Here is a 14,897-nt window from a genome sequence, read left to right on the forward strand (position 1 = left end):
TAGTGGGCGAAGTTATGTTTGCCAGGAAAAAGAATTTTGTGACACATATCCTCATAGCCCCTTGGATTTTCAGTCCATGGACAATTCCAAAAGTAATCTGATTAAACAAATATAAGAACGAATCTCAAGGCCTTGAGGATGGGAAAATACACTGGAACTGCTTGCATTTAGCTAAGTACCAGTGAAAGTGAACAAATGCAGTCACAAGCACATCAATTATTCACCCTTCAAGATATTTAATTGAATTATATTCTGGTTCCTTTCATTAGAGCAGAAGCAGATTTTCTGTTTATGGCTTGATACATACAAAGTAATGTTGCTATCTTGCTTTCCTTTCCTCTCACTACCAACCTGCATATTTTTGTGTTTCATCTTCTCTCATATGGTCTCATTCCACTGTCTTAATTCAGTTTTGACCAAAAAAGCATCTTGTCCTGATTCATTAAGGTCTTTTCCTATGAATTAGGCCCTCTATGTCTTATATTAATATATAAAAAATAAATAAATGTTGTGCCTGTTTTACTATGGTCACCGTTTCTTGTTTTAATAATCCAGTCCCCCCAGGTTCATCTTCACTTCTGTGTGCCCCATTCATATTTTATATGTATCAGGGTGGTATCACATATGATTTGGATGATGAACAGTACAGCCTCATCTTGCTGTTATTTGCATTATTGTAATGAGAGAGGATAGAGAAGGATGACCTTACAGAAATTTCGAACTCTAAACCTCTCTTTAGGAATGAACTAAAAATCAGAAAAAATAGTAATGAAAATAATTTTGTTTGTTAGCTGTCCACGTAATTACTTAATAAAGTCTTTTTTTGGTGTCTTGTTTAATGGAAGTAAGGAAAATAGGAGCTCAGTATTAGAGATGCATGTTTAATACATGCTCCACCTCCAGTGGAGTTAATAATGAAATGTAATTTTATCACAAGCAAGGGCATATGAATTTGTTTAAAGCAGAATCCAATCAGTCAGATTTCAGTCAAGTATGATTCTGCAAAAAACCGCCAATGCACTAAGATCTGCACACAAAAAAAAAATCTCTCATTTACTTATTCAGATGGGGAGTTTTTGCTGTGTGCCTTGGCAAACTTGCAAAGATCCATAGTCGATCTGTGCAAATCAAGCAATCCATGAAGAATGCTGTGTGAACCTACAGCAGCTTTTGTCAGAAACTGACTCCATGGGCCTGATTTTCGAAAGGTTTTACCCATGTGAATGAGCTTTTAAAATTGCCTGAAGGGACTGTGCACATAAAATTAGTTATGGAACTCACTTGCGCACATAGGGGTAGATTTTATAAATTTGCACACACACGTACTTTTGTTCGCGCACCAGGCACAAACAAGAGTACGTGGGATTTCAATAGATACGCGCGTAGCCGCACGTATCCATTAAAATCCGGGGTCGGCGCGTGCAAGGCTGCCCAAAATCGGCAGCATGCGCGTGCCGAGCCGCGTAGCCTGCCTCCGTTCCCTCCGAGGCCGCTCCGAAATCGGAATGGCCTCGGAGGGAACTTTCCTTCCACCCCTCTGCACCTTCCCCTCCCTTCCCCTACCTAACCCACCCCCCCCGGCCCTATCTAACCCCCCCACCTTTGTTGTACAAGTTACGCCTGCTCGAAGCAGGCGTAACTTGCGCGCGTTGGGCCAGCTGCCGGCGCGTCATGGTCCAGTCTGGGGGCTGGTCCGGAGGCCGCGGCCACGCCCCCAGAACGCCCCTGATGACGCGTCGGCCCCGACACGCCCCCCCAGGAAAGCCCCGGGACTTACGCGCGTCCTGGGGCTTGCGCGCGCCGCCGAGCCTACTCAACATAGGCTCGGCGCACGCAGGGGGAGTTTGGGCCAGGTTTTTGGGGGGTACGCCCGTATCTTATGCGCGTACCCCTTTGAAAATCTGGCCCATATTTACACATGCAAAAAAAAAAAAAAGGTGTCGGGGAGGCAGGGTTGGAGTGGAAAAATAATTTATACATGTACTTTCAATTTTCAGAAGTATGCGCGTTTACATATGCTCCTCTAAATATAAGCATGGAAGTCTGAAAATGACCCCCTTAATGTCTGCAAGTACTTCTACACAAAGGGGGTCATTTTCAAAGGAGTTACGCATGTAAATGTGACATACTATCGTAGCAATTTTCAAAAGCTATTTACTCGAGTAAAGTGCACTTACTTGAGTAAATCCTATGGACAATTCAATGGCATATATTGTAGCAATTTTGAAAAGCCCACTTACTTGAGTAAAGTGTATTTACTCGAGCAAAAACCAGTTTTGCTCGAGTAAATGCTTTTTAAAATCTACCCCACAGGGGGTAAATTTTCAAAGGAGTTACATGCGTAAATGTAGCTACTATTGTAGCAATTTTGAAAAGCCATTTACTCAAGTAAAGTGCACTTATGTGAGTAAATCCTATAGACAAGTCAATGGCATATATTGTAGCAATTTTCAAAAACCCACTTACTCAAGTAAAGTGAATTTACTCCAGTAAACCTGGTTTTTACTCGAGTAAATGCTTTTTAAAATCAGGCCTACAGATTTTAGCTCTGTGTGTGCAGTTATAAAATTACTCTCCTTGTTAAAAAAAAAGGTCACAAGCTAATTCAACAATCTTACAGATTTCAAATAAACTCATTAATGGAATTCACAAAACCTCTTTTATAAAAGTTTAATAGCTGTAATCACAAGATCTCTTATAAAGCAATCTCTGGTGACAAAAGTCATTTTTTTCAACATAAAACCTTCAGGCTACCTGTGTACGTCTATTCCATGTGCTCATGTCCATACTGCTGTTCAGTCACCGCACAGGGAAAATAGAATCTAAAGCTTAGAATAAATTCTTTCTGCAACTGATGTTACAGTATAATCTTTATTTACATTTTCTGCATTTATTGCCGAAAATGTAAATAATGCATTTTCTGCATTTATTGCATTCCAAACACAAAATGTCCTTGAAACTTGAATGGAGTGTATTTCAGACTCATTTGCAGGAATGTTCAATGAGGAATTTATTTATTTTTTGAATTTCTCACTTCATTCACATACATCTCCCAGCAGCCCCAAGGGAGGATTCCAGAAAACATTGCGAGCTATCTGGACTTTAGCTTCCACATCCCCTGCATTCTTTTCAACAGGAGAGGACTGGAAGTGTAGTGGAATGGCTACAGTGATAGATTATCTGATATTAACAGATAACCTGCAATCAAAATTCATTTGTTTAAGGAATCAGAAGTTTACACATTATTGAGGCATATATGTTTTTATTGAAGAAGCAATAGTATATAAAGGGTTTATGGTAGATATAGTTTTATTCTAAGCTTTTGATTTAATAGAGCAAAGCACTCTTGTTATAAAAGTTATGCAAACATTCCTGCATTAACTCAAAGTTAGCTTGCACTTGTGTGATTGAAATAATGGGATTAAGGTTGCTACTCTTTGGAGTAGTGCAATGTGGACCATCCATGATTTTAAACTGTCGCCTATGCAAGTTGTATTTATTTTGTTTGCAATGCATGTAACACCTGTGAAGCCTGGGAGGTGGGGACCACACATGTGATACATGGACTCTTGTTTTTTGGAGCATGCATTGGAGGGGACGGGTAGTGTAATCTCAAAAGGTTTTGGGAAGGGGGAAGTGTATTTCGGGAGGGTAGGTTTAAAGAATAGTTGATACAATATGTGGGGGGGAATGTATGGGGAAGGGGTGGTGAAGGGTATTGTGTATCACAAAGGTTTATACAGAGATATGATGGTTCTCATTGGTTGCACCTCTGCTGCCTCTCTTCCATGTAACTGAACTCCCCCCCCCCCGCACCCGAAACCAATGGCCTACCATGGTCCTCTGGCATTGGGCCCACAATCCGCCGTGAATCGTCTTCACGTTGGAGCAAGAAGAAGAGAGAGGCAGACCTCCACGGCTGTTGGCCTGCCGGTGTTGGAGGAAGCAAGCCGGAAACTGGGAGGAGGAAACAAGCCAGATGCTGGGAGCTGGCGAAGACATGCATATCGTCCAGGGGCAACATAGGCTCAAGACAACATGTGCTGGCGTTACAACAAGACAACATGCACTTTTCAGGATTGCAAGTTCAAGCATGTTTGTTCATCCTGCACCGCTCCTCCCCCAGTATCAAAATGCCCCAAGAAACCAGCTGAAGGGAGTAATGGAAAAGGGAGATAAGTTCCAGCAATTTGGCAAAGCTCCATCGCCCATCATCTTATTGGCTATGATCCCGTGGCTTAATCGATACCCCAAGCATAGAGAGGCTCAATGGATTTTACAAGGTTTCCACTACAGATTCCCTATTCCATTCCAGGGTCAGCTCAGAGGAACAACTACCCCCAATACTCCATCAGCTGCGCGACATGCTTCCATCATACAAGAGAAATTAGACACGGAGTTAGCACTTGGATGAATGGCAGGTCCATTTTCACAATGGCCTTTTGAGAAAAAGTACCTATCTCCTCTGGCAGTGATTCCCAAGAAGGAGAAAGGAAAGTTCCGCCTTATGCAGAATCTCTCCTACCACCCAGGCTTGTCTGTCCATGATCAACTACCCCCAGAAGAGTGCTCAGTCCAAAATACTTCCTTTGACCCAGCAATTGAGTTATTCAGAAGGTGTGGCATGGGCGCATTAATGGCAAAGTCTGATAAAGAGTTAGCATTCAGACTGCTGCCAGTTCATCCAAAGAGCTTCCCATAGTTGGGCTTCTTCTTCAGAAACTTTGATAAATGTATGCCAATGGGATGCTCAGTGTCAAGCACCTACTTCGAGCTATTCAGCTCCTTCCTTCATTGGGTGACTTCGCAGCAGTCAGGAGTTTTTATTCGTTGGGCCTAAGGAATCGGATGCTTGCACACGCAATTTTAATTATGTTTATTATTATATTTTACTCTGCTTTATCCGAGATGTTATTTATGATACTAATGTTTAATATGTTACAAAAAACAAAATGTTTTTATGTATGAAGTTGTTCAGATGTAAACCGGAGTGAAGGCTCCCCGCTATACTTCGGTATATAAAAGAATCTAAATAAAATAAATAAATATTGCAAGAATTCCAATCTGTTGCCGAGGACTTCGGAGTTCCCCTGGCCCACAACAAAACCGAAGGTCCTGCAACTGTTATTTATTTTCTGGGCATTGAGCTGGATTTGATCAACAAGGTGTCTAGGCTCCCAGATGATAAAGTGAAGAAACTGCGCACAATGTTGCTACAGGCATCGAAAGCAAAGAAGCTCACGCTGCGATCGGTCCAAGCCATATTGGGAACTCTGAACTTTGCATGTCGAGTAATTCCAATGGGGCGAGTTTTTCTAAGGAGGCTGGCTGCCAACATAGCAGGTATCAGTAATCTGCACCACTTCTTGAGAGTATCGAAGGCAATGTGTGCAGATATCGCCATATGGAGATAATTTTTGAATGAATTAAATTGTGTGGCTGTATGCAGGGACTCCTGCTCTCCAGCAGAGATTTGAACATATACTCGGGTGCTTCAGGGGGTTGGGGTTTTGAGCTATTTTGCCAAGGGGCACGGTGTTCCGGGCCTTAGCCTCTGGAGTGGGCCGACACTGGATTGATGAAGAACATTACATTTCTGGAACTCTTCCTCATTTGGGTGGTCCTCATATTATGGAGTGACAGATTGAAGGACAAAGCATATATTTTTTGGTGCCACAGACAGTGGTACAGCTCGTGAGCAAGCAATCGGCCAAATGTCCCAAAGTGATAGATCTACTACGGGAGGTGGTACTAGCAGCTTTGCGCATTAACACGTCAGTGAGGGCAAGGCACGTTCCAGGGGTGTATAACGGTATTGCCGATTCCTTGTCTTGCGCTAAGTGGGATTTGTTTCACAAGCAGGTATCCACAGCAGGCCTATGACGTCGTGGACCCTTTAAAGGGCCACAACCGAGGCACACGCGGCCTCTTTTCTTCTCACCGGCAACCCACCCACCCACCCCGCTAAAGTGGTTAGACAGGAAGTCAGGTCAATTAATGTTAGCGAGCTTAGCTCAGGTAGTTCTGTTACTATAGGACCATTTGATTAATATGTGTTCTACGGCCCGCATAGGAGATAGACCTAATGTTTAGATAGCGAACTTGTTTAATGTTGTAATATGCAAATGGATAGATAGAGGAACATTTTAGGTAGTATATGATGGCAAAATGTGCAATAATAATGTTAATGTCATGGCAAAGGGGGGCCGGTGACCCAGGCTGGTACGGGTAGTTGGATGTGGTGCTGGTGAGTATCAAGGTCGGGACAGCGGTCGGCTGGCGCCTTGGGCGGCGCAAGGCAGGGGTGAGCGGTACACTGAAGGATGGTGGCTCCCTTGCTTGGGGACAAGATGGGGGGCCCGGGGTCAAGGCTGCCTTGCTCGGTGGTTACAGCGGGCAGCAGAAGGATGGTGCAGTATTGGACTTTGGGAACAACCCTAACGGCTCGTATACCAGTTTGTGTTATGGTTAATAAAGCTGTGGCCTTTCTTATCTAATAGTGTTGGTGTATGTTATTGTTATTATAATGAAGAATGTACCCACGTATATATACCAGTCTACCTGAGGTGTGAGACGTTAAGGGGGTGGGGCGAGGGTAGGGAGGCAGACGGGACGACGCTACAGTCACGGCTGCTAGCGTTAATTTATTCCCACACTGAGAACTAGTCAGGGGAAGTTATGTAACTCAAAAAAGGACATTTGTAATATCTTTTGAGAATATTACCAATCATTGTACACAGCCTCTTCTTTCTGTAATGAATTTGCCAGGGTAGACTGAGGCCCAAATAGACAAACTTGACGTGCCAATTCCGGCTCAGGAAATTCAAACAAGCCAAGCTACATAAAGCCTCTGGGCTGGATAGTTTTTCGGCTGAATTCTTCAAGCTAATGTCCCCTCTGGACCTGTTGCTTCTGGGAGCAATGTATACAGAACGTATACAGAAGGGACACTTCCCTTGCTCACTGAATATGACATATCTCACAGTGATTCCTAAACCTGGCAAGGATCTAGTGGTTTATAGCTCCTATGGAGCTTTCTCATTATTAAACTTTGAGGTGAAGTTGCTAGCTAACATTCTTGGCTAGGAAACCTATTAGGATGGCAAGGTTGAAGCAGATTAATGCGGACACATTTAAAGAGATTTTCATCTTCAGTGCCTTTCTTAATTTGGATAAGATTATGCAACAGGTGAAACTTTGTCAACAATTGTGGATGGACCTTTCCAACTAGTTAAAAATGTACTTTCCTTTAGCTTATCCTTGCCAAAATTGTAATAAAAGACTTTATCACCAATTTCATAATCTTTAGAGGTAGTCATGAGATGCTAGTAGGTTTTCCTACCTCTGAAAGTCTGTTCCAGGTTCTTTTGAGCAATGGCAAAGACAATGCCGGCGCAAGGTTGTGCAGCCGCCCCGGGCAGTCATCACATGACCTCATCATATTCTCTCGCTCTCTCTCAATCTCCTCTGTCTCCTCCTGCAGCAGTCCATGCGCCACCAAACGTACACTACAAACATTCCCATCTCTGTACCTCCGCCACCTCTTCTCCCTCCTTCGCTCCTTTTCAAAACTGCTGCCCAGATCTCCAACTTTGCCATCCCACCCACTTCCGGTGCCCTAGGCGGCCTCCTAGTCCAGCCTTGGGCAAAGATACTATGTAGATGTTGCCTCAGGTTTGCACCATATTCATGGGCAGTTGTTGCGTCCTGTAAAGAAGATGCATATTTATTTATTTTTCTGCATGATAATTTCAAATTATGACACTCCTGTAGAGCAGAGATGTATAGCACTTGGGTGACATGTAAGTCAGTTAGGCCACAGCCATAAACATCAGTAGCAAAAAAGTCTTTGAACTGGTATTTATAACACTTCTTTTGCTGAGCTTTTTCAGACTCATCCGTGAGATAAACAGGCATTAGCTTCTCATTTTTCATCTTACAAATTATACGGAAACAATACAGAAATCCTTCCATAATATAAATTCAATCTTAGATCAATTCTTACAGGAAATTTTCCAAAAACAAATTACTTTATACCTAAAACAATTCTTATTATTTGAAATTTGCAATAATCAACTTAGGAAAACATTAGAGGCCTTAAAGAAATTATTAAATATCCAAGGGAGATATATATTAAGAAAACATATTATAGTTAGCAATACATAGACTAAGCTGGGTTTATTTATTGCAATCAGCTTACGATATATGCTCAATACTCTGTAAAATCTCTTCAGATGGTATTATGTTAGGCACTGGTGTTGATGCTGTGGGTTGTTGAGCATCTATAAATTGTTGTAACTGTTCGATTTGGTAAAAAACATATTCATATTCACCTTTTTTGATCTCGCATCTGCAAGGATAGCACAGAAAAAAAGTATAACCTAATGCCATTATCTTTGGTTTAATCAAAAGAAACTCTCTGCGCTTTATCCTTGTAGTGGGAGCCAAATCTGGGTATATTTTAACTAATTGACCATGAAATGAGGTGGGAAATTTCTGAAAATATTTCTTCATGATATTACTTATATCCTTAGATATAATAAAGGAAACAATCAGAGTATTCCTGTAAATCACTTCTTGAGATGAGTATTCCAAAAGATTTGTAAGATTATCTGGTATTGGAGATTTTTAAAAAAAAAAGTGACACATATTTATAGATGGAATTTCTTCCTCTGTAAAAGCCAATACTTCTTTAAGATATCTTTTAAAGGATGTAATTGGGGACTCACCTATTAATTGTGGAAAATTTATAACTCTAATATTTAAATGACGTGCTCTATTTTCCAGTAACTCTATACGATGAGATGCAGATAATTGGTCTTTAACGACCATAAGGTTAATTTTTTGCATAGATTGAATATTCTTCTCATTTTCCTTTACTTTCAAAGAAATCTCATCATATTTAACCAAATTAGATTGTACATTCCTCTGAAAATCAGAAGACATTAAGTCCACCTTTTTTTCCAACCTTATAACTGCAGTGCTCAACCCTTTCACTGCATCCCAGATTGCCTCGAGAGTTACCTTTTCAGGCCTTGTTGTTATTCGCTCCAGTTCTTCAAAATTCGAGGATGAAGCTCCCTCCAACCCTTCCTCTTTATCTATACCCAAGACAAGAGGCTGGGTTAGCTGTTCCTCGATGGCGCGTTGGACCGGAGGAGGTCTATTATCCGGGCTGAGGGACGCCTCTTCCAGGGAGTTTCTTGTATCCCCCATCAAGGAAACTCCAACGGAATCCTCGGTTCCCTTATTACCCAACTGAATCAAAAATTTTTGAATTTCCTGCTGCATTGAGGTAGGAAATGTAGGGTCCGGAGGGAACACTCGTATCTTCCCTTTCCTCTTCGCAGGCATGCTAGAATAGGAAAATCAAAAATATTTTCTCTATGATGCAAATTTCTTTATCCTGGGAAATTGCTGACTTTAGCTGTCAACTTCAGTCGAATTCGGGCGTGCGCGGCTTCGGCGACGCGCCGGTTTGGCGGCGCACCGAAGGAGAGCGCAATTTAAATCAGATGTCCCGGCGCCTCCTTGTGACGTCGGGGAAACCCGGCGTCCGAGTCACCCAGCCAGAAACAGGAAACAAGCAGCTCAGCTTTACCAGCAGTTCTCAGGTAGCCTCTAGGTTGATCTCCAGGAGAGCGCAATTTAAATCAGATGTCCCGGCGCCTCCTTGTGACGTCGGGGAAACCCGGCGTCCGAGTCACCCAGCCAGAAACAGGAAACAAGCAGCTCAGCTTTACCAGCAGTTCTCAGGTAGCCTCTAGGTTGATCTCCAGGAGAGCGCAATTTAAATCAGATGTCCCGGCGCCTCCTTGTGACGTCGGGGAAACCCGGCGTCCGAGTCACCCAGCCAGAAACAGGAAACAAGCAGCTCAGCTTTACCAGCAGTTCTCAGGTAGCCTCTGAAAGCTGATTGTTGATTGATTCATCAAACCTGGGGAAGGGATGATTCTGAAAAATCTCAACTGCATTTTCTATTTCCTTTGAGATATCTGTCACACCTATGGCTTTGACAGCTTGGTGGCAATCAGTCACCTGTTTCAACAAGCGGAATCTCTGTTTTGTCAAGCTCCTTTGACGAAACCAGATAATCCTTTCCTACTTGGACCTTGGAAAACTTGTCATCACAAGGCCAAATGAACCATAGTGTGACAAGGCCTTTAGGGGAAGTCCTGGCCTATTCAGGGATTTCCTCATTTGAAGGAATTTCAGATTTGATAGGACACAAGCCTATGCCTGATAAATTCAGCTTCAGGTTAGGGGAATGATTCTCCAATCAAAAACCCAAGAGATTCATCTCTGGTTATAATTACTAACAGAAATTAAGGAAACTAACAAAATTAGCAGCACATTATTGACTGGGTAAATGTCACATCAGGTCATGTTAAGGAGGTGAAGTTCCTTCATGAAATAAACGACTGCTTCATGGAGCAGCTGGTACAAAAACCATCACGAGGAGGGAGTTATTTTAGACCTATTCCTTAGTGGAAAAAAGGATTTGGTATGAGAGGTAATGGTTTTTGGGGCCACTTAGCAGCAGTGATAATAACATGATCACATTTGATTTAATAACTGGAAGGAGGACACTCAAAAAATGTAGTGTGGTAGCATTTAACTTTCAAAAGGTAGACTATGAAAAAATAAGAACAGAAGATTTGCCATACTGAGTCAGACCAAAAGTCCATCAAGCCCAGTATCCTGTTTCCAACAATGGTCAAGTCAGGTCACAAGTGCCTGGCAGGATCGCAAGGGGTAGATAGATTCCAAGCTGCTTATCCCAAGAATAAACAGTGGATTTCTGCAGCTCTATCTTAATAATGTTTATGGACTTTTCCTCCAGGAACTTGTCCAAACCTTTTTTAAAATGAGAAAAACGATTAGGAAAAAAATGAAAGGAGCAGCTGCCAAGTTAAGAGTTTACAGTAGGCATGGAACTTTTTAAAAATATCATATTGAAAGCACAGACCAGATATAGTCCATGCATTACAAAGATGGAAAGAAGGCTAAATGACTGCTAGCATGGTTAAAAAGTGAGGTGAGAGAGGGTATTATAGCTTAAAGAACATCTTTCAAAAATGGAAAAGGAATTTGAATGAAGAAAACAGGAAATAGCATAAGCACTGGCATAGTAGATGCAAAGCATTTATAAGAAAAGCAAAGACAGGAATTTAAAAGAAGTTTGCCATGGAAGCAAAATCCCATAATAAAAACATTTTAAGGTGCATTTGAAACAAAAAAGTATGCGAGGGAGTCATTTGGACCATTAGATGATCAAGGGGTAAAAGGGGCACTTAGGGAAGACAAGGCCATAGCAGAGAGATTCAATGAATTCTTTGCTTCAGTCTTTATTGAGAAAGATATAAGGGAAATACCTATGTCAGAAATGATATTTAAAAGTGGTGATTCAGAGAAACTGAAACAAATCTCAGGGACTATAGAAGATATAATAATGCAAATTGTCAAACTAAAGAGTAGCAAATCACCTGGACCAGATGATATATAGCCCAGAGCATTGAAAAAAATGAAAAATGAAATTGCAGACATATTATTAGTAATTTGTAAACTATCTTTAGAATCATCTATGGTACTTGAAGATTGGAGGGCTGCCAATGTAACACAAATTTTTAAAAAGGATTCCAGGGGTGATCCAGGAAACTACAGATCAGAGAGCCTAATATCAGTGCTGGGCAAAATGGTAGAAAAGCAAAACACAAAATTACTGAACATATCGATAGTTATAATTTAGTAGGAGAAAGCTTACATGGATTTAGCTAAGGGAAATCTTGTCTCACTAGACTACTATATTTTTTTGAAAGTGTGAATAAACATTTAGTAAAAGTTGCTATATATCTGGATTTCCAGAAAGTATTTGAAAAATTCCCTCATGAGAAACTTATGAGGAAGCTGAAAAATCATTGGATAGGAGGCAATGTCCTGTTGTGGATTACGAACTGGTTAAAAGAAAGAAAACAGAGAGTAAGACTAAATGGTCAATTTTCTCAATGGAAAAAGGTGAATGGTGAAATATCCCAGGAATCTGTTCTGGGACCGTTGCTTTTTATCATATTTATAAATGGCCTGGAAATGGGAACAATGAGTGAGGTGATCAAATATGCAGATGACGCCAAATTATTCAAAGCTGTTAAATCACAATAGGATTGCAAGAACATCTTGCAAGACTGGGAGTCTGGGCATATAAATGGCAGATGACATTTAATGTAGACAAGTGCAAAGTGATGCACATAGGGAAGAGCAATCTAAATTATAGCTACACAATACAAGATTCCACATTGGTAGTCATCACTCAGAAAAAGATCTAGGCATCATCATGGATAATATGTTGAAATCCTCTGTTCAATGTGTAGTAGCAGCCAAGAAAGCAAATAGAATGCTAAGAATGATTAGGAAAGGAATGGAGAATAAAACAGAGAATATCATAATGCCTCTGTATTGCTCCATGGTGCAACCACATCTTGACTATTATGTTTAATTCTGGTCACTGGATCTAAAAAAAGATATAGCAGAATTAGAAACGTACAGAGAAGATCAACAAAAATGATAAAAGGGATGGAAAATTCCCTTACGAGGAAAGGCTAAAGAGATTAGGGCTCTTCAGCTTGGAGTGAAGGGGGATGATAAACACAAATTGGTTGTTTATTCTTTCAAAAAGAACAAAGACTAGGGAACATGCAATGATATTATTTGGTAATAATTTAAAATATATAGAAAATATTTTTTTACTCATTGCATAATTAAGTTCTGGAATTTGTTGCTGGACGATGTGATAAAAGATGTAAGTGTAGCTTCATTTAAAAAAAGTTTGGATAAGTTCCTGGAAGAAAAGTCCATAAATCCCTGGGGAAATCCACTGTTTATCCCTGGGATAAGCAGCATGTAATCTATCGACCTTTCGGGTTGGCTTAGTTAGCCAGATAAGTTTAGGACTGCTATTCAGTTGTCCTGCATAAACTTATCCAGCTAACTTTAAGATAGCCAAGGATATTCAGTGGCACAGCTGTACCACTGAATATCTCAGCCAAGTTAGCCACATAAGCTTATCTGGCTAATTTAGGAAGCTGGAAAGTGGCTGAATATGGATCTCAGAGTTTTCCTTTCAGAGTCTACCCAAAATACCATCTTCACTCAGATGTCAAACCCAGTTCATATTTTGCCTGTAACCCAACTTAAATGTTTTTACTTGGCTTTTCACAATATCCACGAAGTCCTTGATAAATCACTGTGAGGACTATCTTGCATTTCAGTCAGTATTTTTCAGATTACCTCTTGTAAAATAAAATGGCATTATCTGGATGGATGGATGTGGTTTTTAAAAGTAGACTGTTGCGATCCCCCCTGCTGCTGCGCTGCAGGAGGTCTCTTACCTTCCTCCAGAGGCCGCTCTGAAGCCTGGGCCTCGCCTGCGCATCATCCAGGACTTGCTCCAGGGCCTGAGAGGCCTAGCTGTGCCTGTGGCTTGCATGCCTCAGCGTTTGGACTTCCTGTTGGGCGACGCCCTTCCCTAGGGGCTGGCCCGCAGCTCTCTACCCTAGTTATAGGACCAGCGGTGGGCGGTCCTGGCAAGCTCCTCCCAGGGAGTTGCCTTCTACCTCCAGTATTTAAGGACTTTCTGTTCACTGTGTCTTTGCCTTTGGATCGGGCTCTACAGTAGTCTGTAACCCTGCTGATCCAGGTCCTCCGTGGCGCTGTCTCCTGCTTGTTGTCAGCCTGCCTTGACTCCGGTCCGTGACTCCGACTCCTGCTTGTCTTCTGCCTGCCTTGACTCCGGTCCGTGACTCTGACTCCTGCTTGTCTTCTGCCTGCCTTGACTCCGGTCCGTGACTCCGACTCCTGCTTGTCTTCAGCCTGCCTTGACTCTGGTCCGTGACTCCGACTCCTGCTTGTCTTCAGCCTGCCTTGACTCCGGTCCGTGACTCCGACTCCTGCTTGTCTTCAGCCTGCCTTGACTCCGGTCCGTGACTCCGACTCCTGCTTGTCTTCAGCCTGCCTTGACTCCGGTCCGTGACTCCGACTCCTGCTTGTCTTCGGCCTGCGGATCAGGTCCTACAGTCGTCTGTATACTTGCTGATCCAGGTCTTCCGTGATCACTTTTGCTTTGATGGATCCCTGTCCAGTGTCTCTGCCTAGATGTTTGCTCCTGTGCCTGCCAGCCGTAAGGGCTTCGGATGTGAGTATCCCAGCATCGGAGTTCCTGTTCGCCTGGGTTTTCCCCGCACCCTCCTTCTCAGCGTGGTCCGCGACCAGCCTTCCTGGGCTGTGTAGGGCGCGTCTGGGACAGGGTGGTCCGCGACTCAGTCCCACGGGTGGGCTGAGTAGGGCGCCCTGATGGACAGTGCAATGTTCCCGTCCAGCCTTGTCTCCAGTGTCTGCTTCAGCCCTTGCCCGGATGTCTTCCTGTCTCTACCTTGACCTGGTTCCTGAGCCTTCTGTCCTGTTGGGCCCTGGAGTGGCCAACAGGAGGGATTCGTCCCACGGGCTCTTGAGCTTCTGCCAGCCGAGGGGGCTTCGGATGTGAGTATCCCAGCATCGGAGTTCCTGCTCGCCTGGACCTTTCCTGTGTCTCGCTTCAGCCCTTGCCCTGATGTCTCCGTCTTGCTTCAGCCTGCTTCTGCCCCGTCTGATGTCTTCAGTTTAAGGACTCTGTCTGCCCTCGCCTCTGTCCGGCCTGCTGCCCATTGCCGTTCCCTGCGGCGGGTCCGAAAGGGCCGGGAACAGTCGGAGGACCGTTCATTAGTCAACTTCCCCGTGTTGGCTACCATGGGCATGCAGGTCCGGCTGAGGGCCGGACTCCCTGTTTCTGTTCCTGCCTGCCTGGCTCACCATGCCTGCTCAGCTCACCTCCCACGGTGTGGCCTTGGGCTCCTCCTGGGGTCCTG

Source organism: Rhinatrema bivittatum, chromosome 8 (assembly GCF_901001135.1).
Source record: "Rhinatrema bivittatum chromosome 8, aRhiBiv1.1, whole genome shotgun sequence".
Taxonomy (NCBI): domain Eukaryota; kingdom Metazoa; phylum Chordata; class Amphibia; order Gymnophiona; family Rhinatrematidae; genus Rhinatrema; species Rhinatrema bivittatum.